Here is a 14,046-nt window from a genome sequence, read left to right as displayed (position 1 = left end):
GGCCCTCACTTCATGCTGTCTTAGGGGCAGCAGCAGGCTTTCTGGCCTGCTTGCCCTTGTTCCAGGTCTGGTTAGGTTTCCAGCCTTGTCTGTAGCGAGCAACAGCTCCTTCCTGCTTTGGGGCAGAGGAAGTTGATGCTGCTCCTGCCTTGAAGTTACGAAAGGCACGAAAATTAGACTGTCTAGCCCTAGGTTTGGCTCTGTCTTGAGGCAGGGCATGGCCTTTACCTCCCGTAATATCAGCGATAATTTCTTTCAAACCGGGCCCGAATAAGGTCTGCCCTTTGAAAGGTATGTTAAGTAATTTAGATTTAGAAGTTACATCAGCTGACCAGGATTTTAGCCACAGCGCTCTGCGTGCCTGAATGGCCAATCCGGAATTCTTAGCCGCAAGCTTAGTTAAATGTACTACGGCGTCAGAAATAAATGAATTAGCTAGCTTAAGGGCTTTAAGCTTGTGTGTAATCTCATCCAGTCTCTTCCAGAGACTCAAACCAAAATGCTGCCGCAGCCGTGACAGGCGCAATGCATGCAAGGGGTTGCAATATAAAACCTTGTTGAACAAACATTTTCTTAAGGTAACCCTCTAACTTTTTATCCATTGGATCTGAAAAGGCACAGCTATCCTCCACCGGGATAGTGGTACGCTTAGCTAAAGTAGAAACTGCTCCCTCCACCTTAGGGACCGTCTGCCATAAGTCCCGTATGGTGGCGTCTATTGGAAACATTTTTCTGAATATAGGAGGGGGTGAGAAAGGCACACCGGGTCTATCCCACTCCTTAGTAACAATTTCAGTAAGTCTCTTAGGTATAGGAAAAACGTCAGTACTCGTCGGTACCGCAAAATATTTATCCAACCTACACATTTTCTCTGGGATCGCAACTGTGTTACAATCATTCAGAGCCGCTAACACCTCCCCTAGCAATACACGGAGGTTTTCCAGCTTAAACTTAAAATTTGAAATGTCTGAATCCAGTTTATTTGGATCAGATCCGTCACCCACAGAATGAAGCTCTCCGTCCTCATGTTCTGCAAAATGTGACGCAGTATCAGACATGGCCCTAGCATTATCAGCGCACTCTGTTCTAACCCCAGAGTGATCTCGTTTACCCCTAAGTTCTGGCAATTTAGACAAAACTTCAGTCATAACATTAGCCATGTCTTGTAGAGTGATTTGTAATGGCCGCCCTGATGTACTTGGCGTTACAATATCACGCACCTCCTGAGCGGGAGATGCAGGTACTGACACGTGAGGCAAGTTAGTCGGCATAACTTCCCCCTCGCTGTCTGGTGAATGTTGTTTAACATGTACAGATTGACTTTTATTTAAAGTAGCATCAATACAATTAGTACATAAATTTCTATTGGGCTCCACCTTGGCTTTTGAACATATTGCACAAAGAGATTCCTCTGTGTCAGACATGTTTAACAAACTAGCAAATAGACTAACAAGCTTGGAAATACTTTTCAACAAAATTTACAAGCAATATGCAAAAACGTTACTGTGCCTTTAAGAAGCACAGAAAAACTGTCACTGTTGAATAACAATGAACCGGATTAGTTATAGAAACCAAATTTTCACAGTAAAAGCATAAATTTAGCAAAGGATTGCACACATTAGAAATGGATGATTAACCCTTAATATCAGAAAAAACGTATAACAATTGAAAAAATAAGCGTTTTTTATCACAGTCAAAGCACAATCTCACAGGTCTGCTGTGAGTGATTACCTCCCTCAAAACTAGCTTTGAAGACCCCTGAGCTCTGTTGAGACGTCCTGGATCATGCAGAGAGAAAAGGCAGACTGTGACTGAATTTCTGATGCGTAGTAAAAGCGCCAAAATAAGCCCCTCCCACTCACAATACAACAGTGAGGGAAGCTCAGTAAACTGCTTTAATTTAAAACAAACGACAGCCATGTGGAAAATAATGCCCAAAACAATTTTTCACCAAGTACCTCAGATAATTAAACGATTTAACATGCCAGCAAACGTTTAAAATCTAATTTATGAAAATGTCATTAAAAGCCTGCTGCTAGTCGTTCACACTGCAAGTTAGGCTAAAAGTTATATGCATACAGTATTTTCCCAGAGAAGTGCCATTCCCCAGAAATAATTTAGTGTTAACATACATACATATCAGCCTGATACCAGTTGCTACTACTGCATTTAAGGCTGTACTTACATTATATCGGTATTAGCAGTATTTTCTCAGTCAATTCCATTCCTTAGAAAATAATATACTGCAACATACCTCTTTGCAGGTGAACCTGCCCGCTGTCCCCTGATCTGAAGTTTACCTCACTCCTCAGAATGGCCGAGAACAGCAAATGGATCTTAGTTACGTCCGCTAAGATCATACAAAAAATTAACTCAGGTAGATTCTTCTTCAAATTCTGCCTGAGAAGAAAAACAACACACTCCGGTGCCGTTTTAAAATAACAAACTTTTGATTGAAGATATAAAAACTAAGTTTAATCACCACAGTCCTCTCACACATCCTATCTATTAGTTGGGTGCAAGAGAATGACTGGGTGTGACGTAGAGGGGAGGAGCTATATAGCAGCTCTGCTTGGGTGATCCTCTTGCACTTCCTGTTGGGGAGGAGTTAATATCCCATAAGTAATGGATGACCCGTGGACTGACTACACTTAACAGGAGAAACTAAGGTTTGTTGCAGGTTCACAGTACATAATATTATATATAGCTGTATGTCAGTAATAAGCAGAGCAGCACAGGTGATAGTCAAGTTGCAAGTTTTAGGCATTAATTACTATTTATGCATATATTGGAGAATCACATGAAAGTTTTTAACTGAACACATAGATGCAGAGTTCTGAATATGTTAACATATTTGTAGAATGATATTTCAGCTATGACAACTTGTAGCAGAGAATAGTTATAAAGTTCTGAGTAAGATGCTGCTGTAAATTAGAGAGTGATGATAACCAAAAGTATACTTGATTTATAATACATTTCAGAGTTTAGGTAGCAGTGTCCAGGTAACAAAATGGAATTATTTGGATACTTGCGATTTGATGATTTTAAGCATAGGCAATAGGAAAGGCTGTAGCTTGAATAACTTGGTTGAATTCATGCAGGAAATAGTCACAGACCTCTGTTCAGGATCACAACCTCAAAGTTAATGCAAAGCACATTAGACCTGAGAAGGCTTAAAAAGAGGCTGAGGGAATCAGGTGCATGAATGATTATTCAGGCAGGCAAACTGAATGTAAATACTGCCCAAAACAGCATGAGTGTCAGAATCAGGAAAGGCAGTCTTAAAGGGATAGTGACATTAGGCTGAGATATGTTACAGATAGCTTGTTTCTCAATATCTATCACATATACCAGATAGATATTTAGTTACTACATGTATACAATTAGCATTTGTGAAATAGAATTCATAGATGGCCCTGATATCTGGTATATTATTTACACTTAAAGAAAATATTGAAAAATAATAATAATAAAAATAAAAGATAATGGTAGAAGTAACACCTTCATATAATTTTTAATTTTAATTTTTTTAATCTTGGGTCATGAAAATACCGTTACAGAGCCATAGTGGTTTAAAGGAAGCAGGCCATGTCCAGTTTATCATTTAAACCATAAGGGAATTGGGTCTCGAGGATCGAGATCCACCTGCATTCCTTTCTTAGGAGGATCTTGTCATTATCACCTCCTCTACCTTTTGTGATACCCCTATCTATGCCAACAAATTTTAGAGAATTAGGATTACATTCATGAGCCAACTCAAAATGTCTGGCAACATTGCTTTTGGGTTTTTTATTTTTAACATCATCGCGATGTTCAGTTATACGGTCCTTTATGGCTCTCCTTGTTTTGCCCACGTAAAAACGTAGGCAGCTGCAGGATATTAAGTAAATAACCCCTTCTGTGTTGCAATTCACAAAGTGTTTAAGTTTTGCCCGTGCGCGTGCCAAATTCTTTAGTTTTGACCATGTACCTACATGCCACGCACTTTCCACAGGGGTAGTTACCTGATGACCTGTGTTTTGTTAGCCAATCTGTTTGTTTGTATTTAGACACATATTGGCTCCTCACAAGCTTATCTTGGAGGTTGGGTGCCCTTCTAGCAGTGATCTTAGGGTGTTCCCCCCTTCTTGGGACACGCCCACATCACTGAGAAGAACTGGCCAGTTCTTGGCAAGAATTTGCCTCAAAGCATTCCAGTGGCAATTGTAGTCAGCAATTAGCCTTATTCTTGAGTCCTTGTCCTTTTCTTTTGGCACAAGTAGATTATCTCTATCTGCATGGGCTGCTTGATTAACTGCCCCTCTCACAATTCTTTTCGAATATCCCCTGTCTAGAAACCTTTTCTCCATGTCTGTTGCATGCTTAAGGTATCTTTCTTTTGTCGAGCAGTTTCTGCGGAGTCTAAAGAACTGCCCTTTTGGTATGCCCCTCTTCAAATGGCTGGGGTGGTGACTAGATGCCCGAAGAAGACTGTTTGTAGCAGTGTTCTTACGATAGTTTTCTGTCGCTAGCACTCCCTGTTCAATTTTAACTCTAACATCAAGGAAAGGAATTTCTTCTCTACTATATTGCAAACTAAGGGAAATGTTACTGTTGTTTATATTAAGAGTGCGAACAAACTCTTTTAGGTTGCTCTCAGAGCCCTCCCATATCAAGAAGATGTCATCCACATATCTCAACCATATGTGGATGTTCTCCTCAAAAAGAGGGCTCTGGAAGACTTCATCCATCTCCCAGATGCCGAGATGAAGGCAGGCATACGTAGGGGTGCATGTAGCGCCCATGGCCGTGCCTTGCATTTGTTTGTAAATTTTATTATCGAACATGAATACATTGTACGAATGTTAAGAGTTCCACGACAAAGTCAGTGTGCTTCTGAACATTAGCTGCTCTCGTCATGAGGAAGTGTTTGCATGCCTTGATGCCAGTCTCATGCAGAATGGATGAATATAATCCTTCCACATCGAGGCATACCAAGAGCGCTCCTTGGGGGACCGACAAGCCATCAATTTTCCTCAGAAAATCTGCTGTGTCCAGGACAAAAGAGGGCATGGTATTCAGGAAGGGCCTTTAAAAGTGGTCAATGTAGTTGCCTAGATTTTCCGTGAGGCTGCCAATGCCAGCTATTATTGGCCGGCCTGGTGGATTGCTGGGGTTTTTGTGTATCTTAGGGATGCAATAGAAGACCGGCATTACAGGGTACTCAGGGTAGAGATATTTAAACTCAGAGGCAGTTATGCCAGTGTCCTTGGACTTTTTGAGGATGTTGAATAGGGTAGCCTGTAGGGAAGAAGTGGGATTAAAGGTGAGACTTTGATATTGTTTTTTGTCCAGCAACTGACGTTTGACATCTAGGACATACATATTCTCATCCCAGAGGACAAGATTGCCACCTTTGTCTGCCGGTTTGATGACCAAGCCCTTGGCATTCATCAATTCGTTCATGGCCTTTCTTTCTGCCCTACTCAGATTGTCATCCACTAGTCCTATTAGGGAGAGATTGGCTACATCTCTTTCTACCTGCTTGACAAAGATATTCACAGCAGGTACCATGGATAACTGCGGCATGTATTTGGATTTTGCTTTGAGATTGGAGGTTATCGTTTCAGACAAGATGGGGTCTTCTACCTGTGAGGGATCATATTGGCTGCCCTCAACGTCTGCAAGGAGACCCTGCAAGTCCACAATAGCTGACCTGTCTTCCGGTGTTAGCGAGACATCTTCAATTAAGTGCCTACTTTTGCCTTTCATTATTTAGGACAGAACAATCCGTCTAGCAAATAAGTGTAGGTCTTTTAAAAAGTAGAATTTATCAACAGTGTTCGTAGGACAAAACAAGAGTCCCCTCTTGAGGACCTCTATGTGTGTTAAATTCAATTTGAAGGAAGACAGGTTTATTATTTGTAGATCATCATCAGCAAGGTTTAGAATCCCCTGCGACCCCCAAAATCGTCGGGGTCTGCTCTGAAGGTAATTCCCCTGACTCTGTCCGTAGCCCTGCTGGCGTCGTTGTCTGGAGGGGTACCGTCTCTCTCCTGAGTTTAAATTTGTCCCCGCCTCTCCTCCTTCCCCTAAAAAAAGACTGCTTATTGTCAGGGTTGGTTTTGTGATGCTCTACCTCGGCATCAGAACCATCTGTCATATGCTCCTCTCGCCAGGAGTCATATGCTCCTCTCACAGACTGGTAGCTGTAGACTTTATTGTTTTTATAGTCATCATTGTCCCTGGAGAACTTCCTTCCTTTCCTAAGTTTTATATCGGTTTGTAATCTCGCTATTTGGTCTTTAATTTCATCATTTAACTTAGTGAAGTTGGAATTGGTTTCAAATGTATTTACCAATTTTAGAGACTCCTCAGCCTGAGTGATAGTTTTCTCTAGTCTCTCTTTGTTGCGTTTAACCATTTTGTTCATTAATATAATGAAAAAAAAATTTAAAATTAGAAATTGTATGAAGGTGTTACTTCTACCATTATCTTTTATTTTTATTATTATTTTTCAAATTTTTCTTTAAGTGTAAATAATATACCAGATATCATGGCCATCTATGAATTCTATTTCACAAATGCTAATTGTATATATGTAGTAACTAAATATCTATCTGGTATACATGATACATATTGAGAAACAAGCTCTCACCCATCAGCAGAGTACCCTGTAGTGCCGGTCTTCTATTGCATCCCTAAGATACACAAAAACCCCAGCAATCCACCAGGCCGGCCAATAATAGCAGGCATTGGCAGCCTCACGGAAAATCTAGGCAACTACATTGACCACTTTTTAAGGCCCTTCCTGAATACCATGCCCTCATTTGTCCAGGACACAGCAGATTTTCTGAGGAAAATTGATGGCTTGTCAGTCCCCCAAGGAGCGCTCTTGGTATGCCTCGATGTGGAAGGATTATATTCATCCATTCCGCATGAGACTGGCATCAAGGCATGCAAACACTTCCTCATGACAAGAGGAGCTAATGTTCAGAAGCACACTGACTTTGTCGTGGAACACTTAACATTTGTACTTATGAACAATATATTCATGTTCGATAATAAAATTTACAAACAAATGCAAGGCACGGCCATGGGTGCTACATGCACCCCTACGTATGCCTGCCTTCATCTCGGCATCTGGGAGATGGATGAAGTCTTCCAGAGCCTCTTTTTGAGGAGAACATCCACATATGGTTGAGAGATGTGGATAACATCTTCTTGATATGGGAGGGCTCTGAGAGCAACCTAAAAGAGTTTGTTTGCACTCTTAATATGAACAACAGTTACATTTCCCTTACTTTGCAATATAGTAGAGAAGAAATTCATTTCCTTGATGTTAGAGTTAAAATTGAACAGGGAGTGCTAGCGTCTTCTTCAGGCATCTAGTCACCACCCCAGCCATTTGAAGAGGGGCATACCAAAAGGGCAGTTCGTTAGACTCTGCAGAAACTGCTCGACAAAAGAAAGATACCTTAAGCATGCAACAGACATGGAAAAAAGGTTTCTAGACAGGGGATATTCGAAAAGAATTGTGAGAGGGGCACTTAATCAAGCAGCCCATGCAGATAGAGATAATCTACTTTTGCCAAAAGAAAAGGGCAAGGACTCAAGAATAAGGCTAATTGCTGACTACAATTGCCACTGGAATGCTTTGAGGCAAATTCTTTCCAAGAACTGGCCAGTTCTTCTCAGTGATGTGGGCGTGTCCCAAGAAGTGGGGGAACACCCGAACATCACTGCTAGAAGGGCACCCAACCTCCAAGATAAGCTTGTGAGGAGCCAATATGTGTCTAAATACAAACAAACAGATTGGCTAACAAAACACAGGTCATCAGGTAACTACCCCTGTGGAAAGTGCGTGGCATGTAGGTACATGGTCAAAACTAAAGAATTTGGCTCACGCACGGGCAAAACTTACAAACTTAAACACTTTGTGAATTGCAACACAGAAGGGGTTATTTACTTACTCTCCTGCAGCTCCCCACGTTTTTACGTGGGCAAAACAAGGAGAGCCATAAAGGACCATATCACTGAACATTGCGATGATGTTAAAAATAAAAACCCCAAAAGCAATGTTGCCAGACATTTTGAGTTGGCTCACGAATGTAATCCTGATTCTCTAAAATTTGTTGGCATAGATAGGGGTATCACAAATGGTAGAGAAGGTGATAATGACAAGGTCCTCCTAAGAAAGGAATGCAGGTGGATCTCAATCCTCGAGACCCAATTCCCTAACGGTTTAAATGATAAACTGGACATGGCCTGCTTCCTTTAAACCACTATGGCTCTGTAACGGTATTTTCATGAACCAAGATTTAAAAAAAAAAAAAATCTAAAATTAGAAATTGTATGAAGGTGTTACTTCTACCATTATCTTTTATTTTTATTATTTTTCATTTTTTTCTTTAAGTGTAAATAATATACCAGATATTATGGCCATCTATGAATTCTATTTCACAAATGCTAGTTGTATACATGTAGTAACTAAATATCTATCTGGTATACGTGATAGATAATGTAAACAAGCTCTCTTTCACCCACCAGCAGAGGCGCTATTAATTTTGGATATAAATTGGGATGTAAAGGTCCTAGCTGTTTAACGCACTGATGAAGCCTGGTCTGACAAACAGACGAGCGGCTAAGCCGACCGGATCATGTGATGCACGCTTGCACTGTAGTTCCTTGGTCCTGTTCACAGAGATGTATTTCGGAGCAAGTCATAGAGGAAGCACGGAATGAACGGAGATAGAGCTCCTTGTCTATGAGACAAGCATGGATATGCACGGATATCAACATCAGGCAACATGAAAAACAGAATTTATGTTTACCTGATAAATTACTTTCTCCAACGGTGTGTCCGGTCCACGGCGTCATCCTTACTTGTGGGATATTCTCTTCCCCAACAGGAAATAGCAAAGAGCCCAGCAAAGCTGGTCACATGATCCCTCCTAGGCTCCGCCTACCCCAGTCATTCGACCGACGTTAAGGAGGAATATTTGCATAGGAGAAACCATATGATACCGTGGTGACTGTAGTTAAAGAAAATAAATTATCAGACCTGATTAAAAAACCAGGGCGGGCCGTGGACCGGACACACCGTTGGAGAAAGTAATTTATCAGGTAAACATAAATTCTGTTTTCTCCAACATAGGTGTGTCCGGTCCACGGCGTCATCCTTACTTGTGGGAACCAATACCAAAGCTTTAGGACACGGATGAAGGGAGGGAGCAAATCAGGTCACCTAAATGGAAGGCACCACGGCTTGCAAAACCTTTCTCCCAAAAACAGCCTCAGAAGAAGCAAAAGTATCAAACTTGTAAAATTTGGTAAAAGTGTGCAGTGAAGACCAAGTCGCTGCCCTACATATCTGATCAACAGAAGCCTCGTTCTTGAAGGCCCATGTGGAAGCCACAGCCCTAGTGGAATGAGCTGTGATTCTTTCAGGAGGCTGCCGTCCGGCAGTCTCGTAAGCCAATCTGATGATGCTTTTAATCCAAAAAGAGAGAGAGGTAGAAGTTGCTTTTTGACCTCTCCTTTTACCAGAATAAACAACAAACAAGGAAGATGTTTGTCTAAAATCCTTTGTAGCATCTAAATAGAATTTTAGAGCGCGAACAACATCCAAATTGTGCAACAAGCGTTCCTTCTTCGAAACTGGTTTCGGACACAAAGAAGGCACGACTATCTCCTGGTTAATGTTTTTGTTAGAAACAACCTTTGGAAGAAAACCAGGTTTAGTACGTAAAACCACCTTATCTGCATGGAACACCAGATAAGGAGGAGAACACTGCAGAGCAGATAATTCTGAAACTCTTCTGGCAGAAGAAATTGCAACCAAAAACAAAACTTTCCAAGATAATAACTTAATATCAACGGAATGTAAGCGTTCAAACGGAACCCCCTGAAGAACTGAAAGAACTAAGTTGAGACTCCAAGGGGGAGTCAAAGGTTTGTAAACAGGCTTAATTCTAACCAGAGCCTGAACAAAGGCTTGAACATCTGGCACAGCTGCCAGCTTTTTGTGGAGTAACACAGACAAGGCAGAAATCTGTCCCTTCAAGGAACTTGCAGATAATCCTTTCTCCAATCCTTCTTGAAGAAAGGATAGAATCTTAGGAATCTTTACCTTGTCCCAAGGGAATCCTTTAGATTCACACCAACAGATATATTTTTTCCATATTTTGTGGTAAATTTTTCTAGTTACAGGCTTTCTGGCCTGAACAAGAGTATCAATAACAGAATCTGAGAACCCTCGTTTTGATAAGATCAAGCGTTCAATCTCCAAGCAGTCAGCTGGAGTGAGACCAGATTCGGATGTTCGAACGGACCTTGAACAAGAAGGTCTCGTCTCAAAGGTAGCTTCCATGGTGGAGCCGATGACATATTCACCAGATCTGCATACCAAGTCCTGCGTGGCCACGCAGGAGCTATCAAGATCACCGACGCCCTCTCCTGATGGATCCTGGCTACCAGCCTGGGGATGAGAGGAAACGCCGGGAATACATAAGTTAGTTTAAAGGTCCAAGGTGCTACTAGTGCATCTACTAGAGTCGCCTTGGGATCCCTGGATCTGGACCCGTAGCAAGGAACCTTGAAGTTCTGACGAGAGGCCATCAGATCCATGTCTGGAATGCCCCACAGTTGAGTAATTTGGGCAAAGATTTCCGGATGGAGTTCCCACTCCCCCGGATGTAGTGTCTGACGACTCAGAAAATCCGCTTCCCAATTTTCCACTCCTGGGATGTGGATTGCAGACAGGTGGCAGGAGTGAGTCTCCGCCCATTGAATGATTTTGGTCACTTCTTCCATCGCCAGGGAACTCCTTGTTCCCCCCTGATGGTTGATGTACACAACAGTCGTCATGTTGTCTGATTGAAACCGTATGAACTTGGCCTTTGCTAGCTGAGGCCAAGCCTTGAGAGCATTGAATATCGCTCTCAGTTCCAGAATATTTATCGGTAGAAGAGATTCTTCCCGAGACCAAAGACCCTGAGTTTTCAGGGATCCCCAGACCGCGCCCCAGCCCAACAGACTGGCGTCGGTCGTGACAATGACCCACTCTGGTCTGCGGAAGGTCATCCCTTGTGACAGGTTGTCCAGGGACAGCCACCAACGGAGTGAGTCTCTGGTCCTCTGATTTACTTGTATCTTCGGAGACAAGTCTGTATAGTCCCCATTCCACTGACTGAGCATGCACAGTTGTAATGGTCTTAGATGAATGCGCGCAAAAGGAACTATGTCCATTGCCGCTACCATCAAACCTATTACTTCCATGCACTGCGCTATGGAAGGAAGAGGAACGGAATGAAGTGTCCGACAAGAGTTTAGAAGTTTTGTTTTTCTGGCCTCTGTCAGAAAAATCCTCATTTCTAAGGAGTCTATTATTGTTCCCAAGAAGGGAACCCTTGTCGACGGAGATAGAGAACTCTTTTCCACGTTCACTTTCCATCCGTGAGATCTGAGAAAGGCCAGGACTATGTCCGTGTGAGCCTTTGCTTGAGGAAGGGACGACGCTTGAATCAGAATGTCGTCCAAGTAAGGTACTACTGCAATGCCCCTTGGTCTTAGCACCGCTAGAAGGGACCCTAGTACCTTTGTGAAAATCCTTGGAGCAGTGGCTAATCCGAAAGGAAGCGCCACGAACTGGTAATGCTTGTCCAGGAATGCGAACCTTAGGAACCGATGATGTTCCTTGTGGATAGGAATATGTAGATACGCATCCTTTAAATCCACCGTGGTCATGAATTGACCTTCCTGGATGGAAGGAAGAATTGTTCGAATGGTTTCCATTTTGAACGATGGAACCTTGAGAAACTTGTTTAAGATCTTGAGATCTAAGATTGGTCTGAACGTTCCCTCTTTTTCGGGAACTATGAACAGATTGGAGTAGAACCCCATCCCTTGTTCTCCTAATGGAACAGGATGAATCACTCCCAATTTTAACAGGTCTTCTACACAATGTAAGAATGCCTGTCTTTTTATGTGGTCTGAAGACAATTGAGACCTGTGGAACCTCCCCCTTGGGGGAAGCCCCTTGAATTCCAGAAGATAACCTTGGGAGACTATTTCTAGTGCCCAAGGATCCAGAACATCTCTTGCCCAAGCCTGAGCGAAGAGAGAGAGTCTGCCCCCCACCAGATCCGGTCCCGGATCGGGGGCCAACATTTCATGCTGTCTTGGTAGCAGTGGCAGGTTTCTTGGCCTGCTTTCCCTTGTTCCAGCCTTGCATTGGTCTCCAGGCTGGCTTGGCTTGAGAAGTATTACCCTCTTGCTTAGAGGACGTAGCACTTGGGGCTGGTCCGTTTCTACAAAAGGGACGAAAATTAGGTTTATTTTTGGCCTTGAAAGACCTATCCTGAGGAAGGGCGTGGCCCTACCCCCAGTGATATCAGAGATAATCTCTTTCAAGTCAGGGCCAAACAGCGTTTTCCCCTTGAAAGGAATGTTAAGGAGTTTGTTCTTGGAAGACGCATCAGCTGACCAAGATTTCAACCAAAGCGCTCTGCGCGCCACAATAGCAAACCCAGAATTCTTTGCCGCTAACCTAGCCAATTGCAAAGTGGCGTCTAGGGTGAAAGAATTAGCCAATTTGAGAGCACGGATTCTGTCCATAATCTCCTCATAAGGAGGAGAATCACTATCGATCGCCTTTACTAGCTCATCGAACCAGAAACACGCGGCTGTAGTGACAGGGACAATGCATGAAATTGGTTGTAGAAGGTAACCCTGCTGAACAAACATCTTTTTAAGCAAACCTTCTAATTTTTTATCCATAGGATCTTTGAAAGCACAACTATCTTCTATGGGTATAGTGGTGCGTTTGTTTAAAGTAGAAACCGCTCCCTCGACCTTGGGGACTGTCTGCCATAAGTCCTTTCTGGGGTCGACCATAGGAAACAATTTTTTAAATATGGGGGGAGGGACGAAAGGTATACCGGGCCTTTCCCATTCTTTATTTACAATGTCCGCCACCCGCTTGGGTATAGGAAAAGCTTCTGGGAGCCCCGGGACCTCTAGGAACTTGTCCATTTTACATAGTTTCTCTGGGATGATCAAATTCTCACAATCATCCAGAGTGGATAATACCTCCTTAAGCAGAGCGCGGAGATGTTCCAACTTAAATTTAAATGTAATCACATCGGGTTCAGCTTGTTGAGAAATTTTCCCTGAATCTGAAATTTCTCCCTCAGACAAAACCTCCCTGGCCCCCTCAGACTGGTGTAGGGGCATTTCAGAACCATTATCATTCAGCGTCCCTCATGCTCTTCTCAGTATCTAAAAACAGAGCAGTCGCGCTTACGCTGATAAGTGGGCATTTTGGCTAAATGTTTTTGATAGAATTATCCATTACAGCCGTTAATTGTTGCATAGTAAGGAGTATTGGCGCGCTAGATGTACTAGGGGCCTCCTGAGTGGGCAAGACTCGTGTAGACGAAGGAGGGAATGATGCAAGTACCATGCTTACTCCCCTCACTTGAGGAATTCATCTTGGGCATCATTTTCAGTGGTCACATAAATCACATTTATTTAAATGAGAGGAACCCTGGCTTCCCCACATTCAGAACACAGTCTATCTGGTAGTTTCAGACATGTTAAACAGGCATAAACTAGATAACAAAGTACAAAAAACGTTTTAAAATAAAACCGTTACTGTCACTTTAAATTTAAACTGAACACACTTTATTACTGCAATTGCGGCAACAAAGTATGAAGGAATTGTTCAAAATTTCACCCAAAATTCACCACAGTGTCTTAAAGCCTTAAAAGTATTGCACACCAAATTTGGAAGCTTTAACCCCTTAAATAACGGAACCGGAGCCGTTTTTAACTTTAACCCCTTTACAGTCCCTGGTTATCTGCTTTGCTGAGACCCAACCAAGCCAAAGGGGAATACGATACACAAATGACAGCCTTCAGAAAGTCTTTCTATGTATCAGAGCTCCTCACACATGCGACTGCATGTCATGCCTCTCAAAAAACTAGTGCGCAATACCGGCGCGAAAGAGGGGAGAGGAGGGGGCACTACATGCCCAAAGATTAGGGAAAGCCCCTAAAAGTATA

General features: G+C 42.6%; 1 protein-coding gene across 2 annotated transcripts in view; it reads right to left on the bottom strand.

The window, feature by feature from the left end:
• The window catches only part of MYLK (myosin light chain kinase), an 842,949-nt gene that overhangs the window by 502,805 nt on the left and 326,098 nt on the right, over positions 1-14,046 (bottom strand). The window lies entirely within an intron of this gene.

Source organism: Bombina bombina, chromosome 1 (genome assembly GCF_027579735.1).
Source record: "Bombina bombina isolate aBomBom1 chromosome 1, aBomBom1.pri, whole genome shotgun sequence".
Classification (NCBI taxonomy): domain Eukaryota; kingdom Metazoa; phylum Chordata; class Amphibia; order Anura; family Bombinatoridae; genus Bombina; species Bombina bombina.
This window is presented reverse-complemented; position numbering and strand designations above follow the sequence as displayed.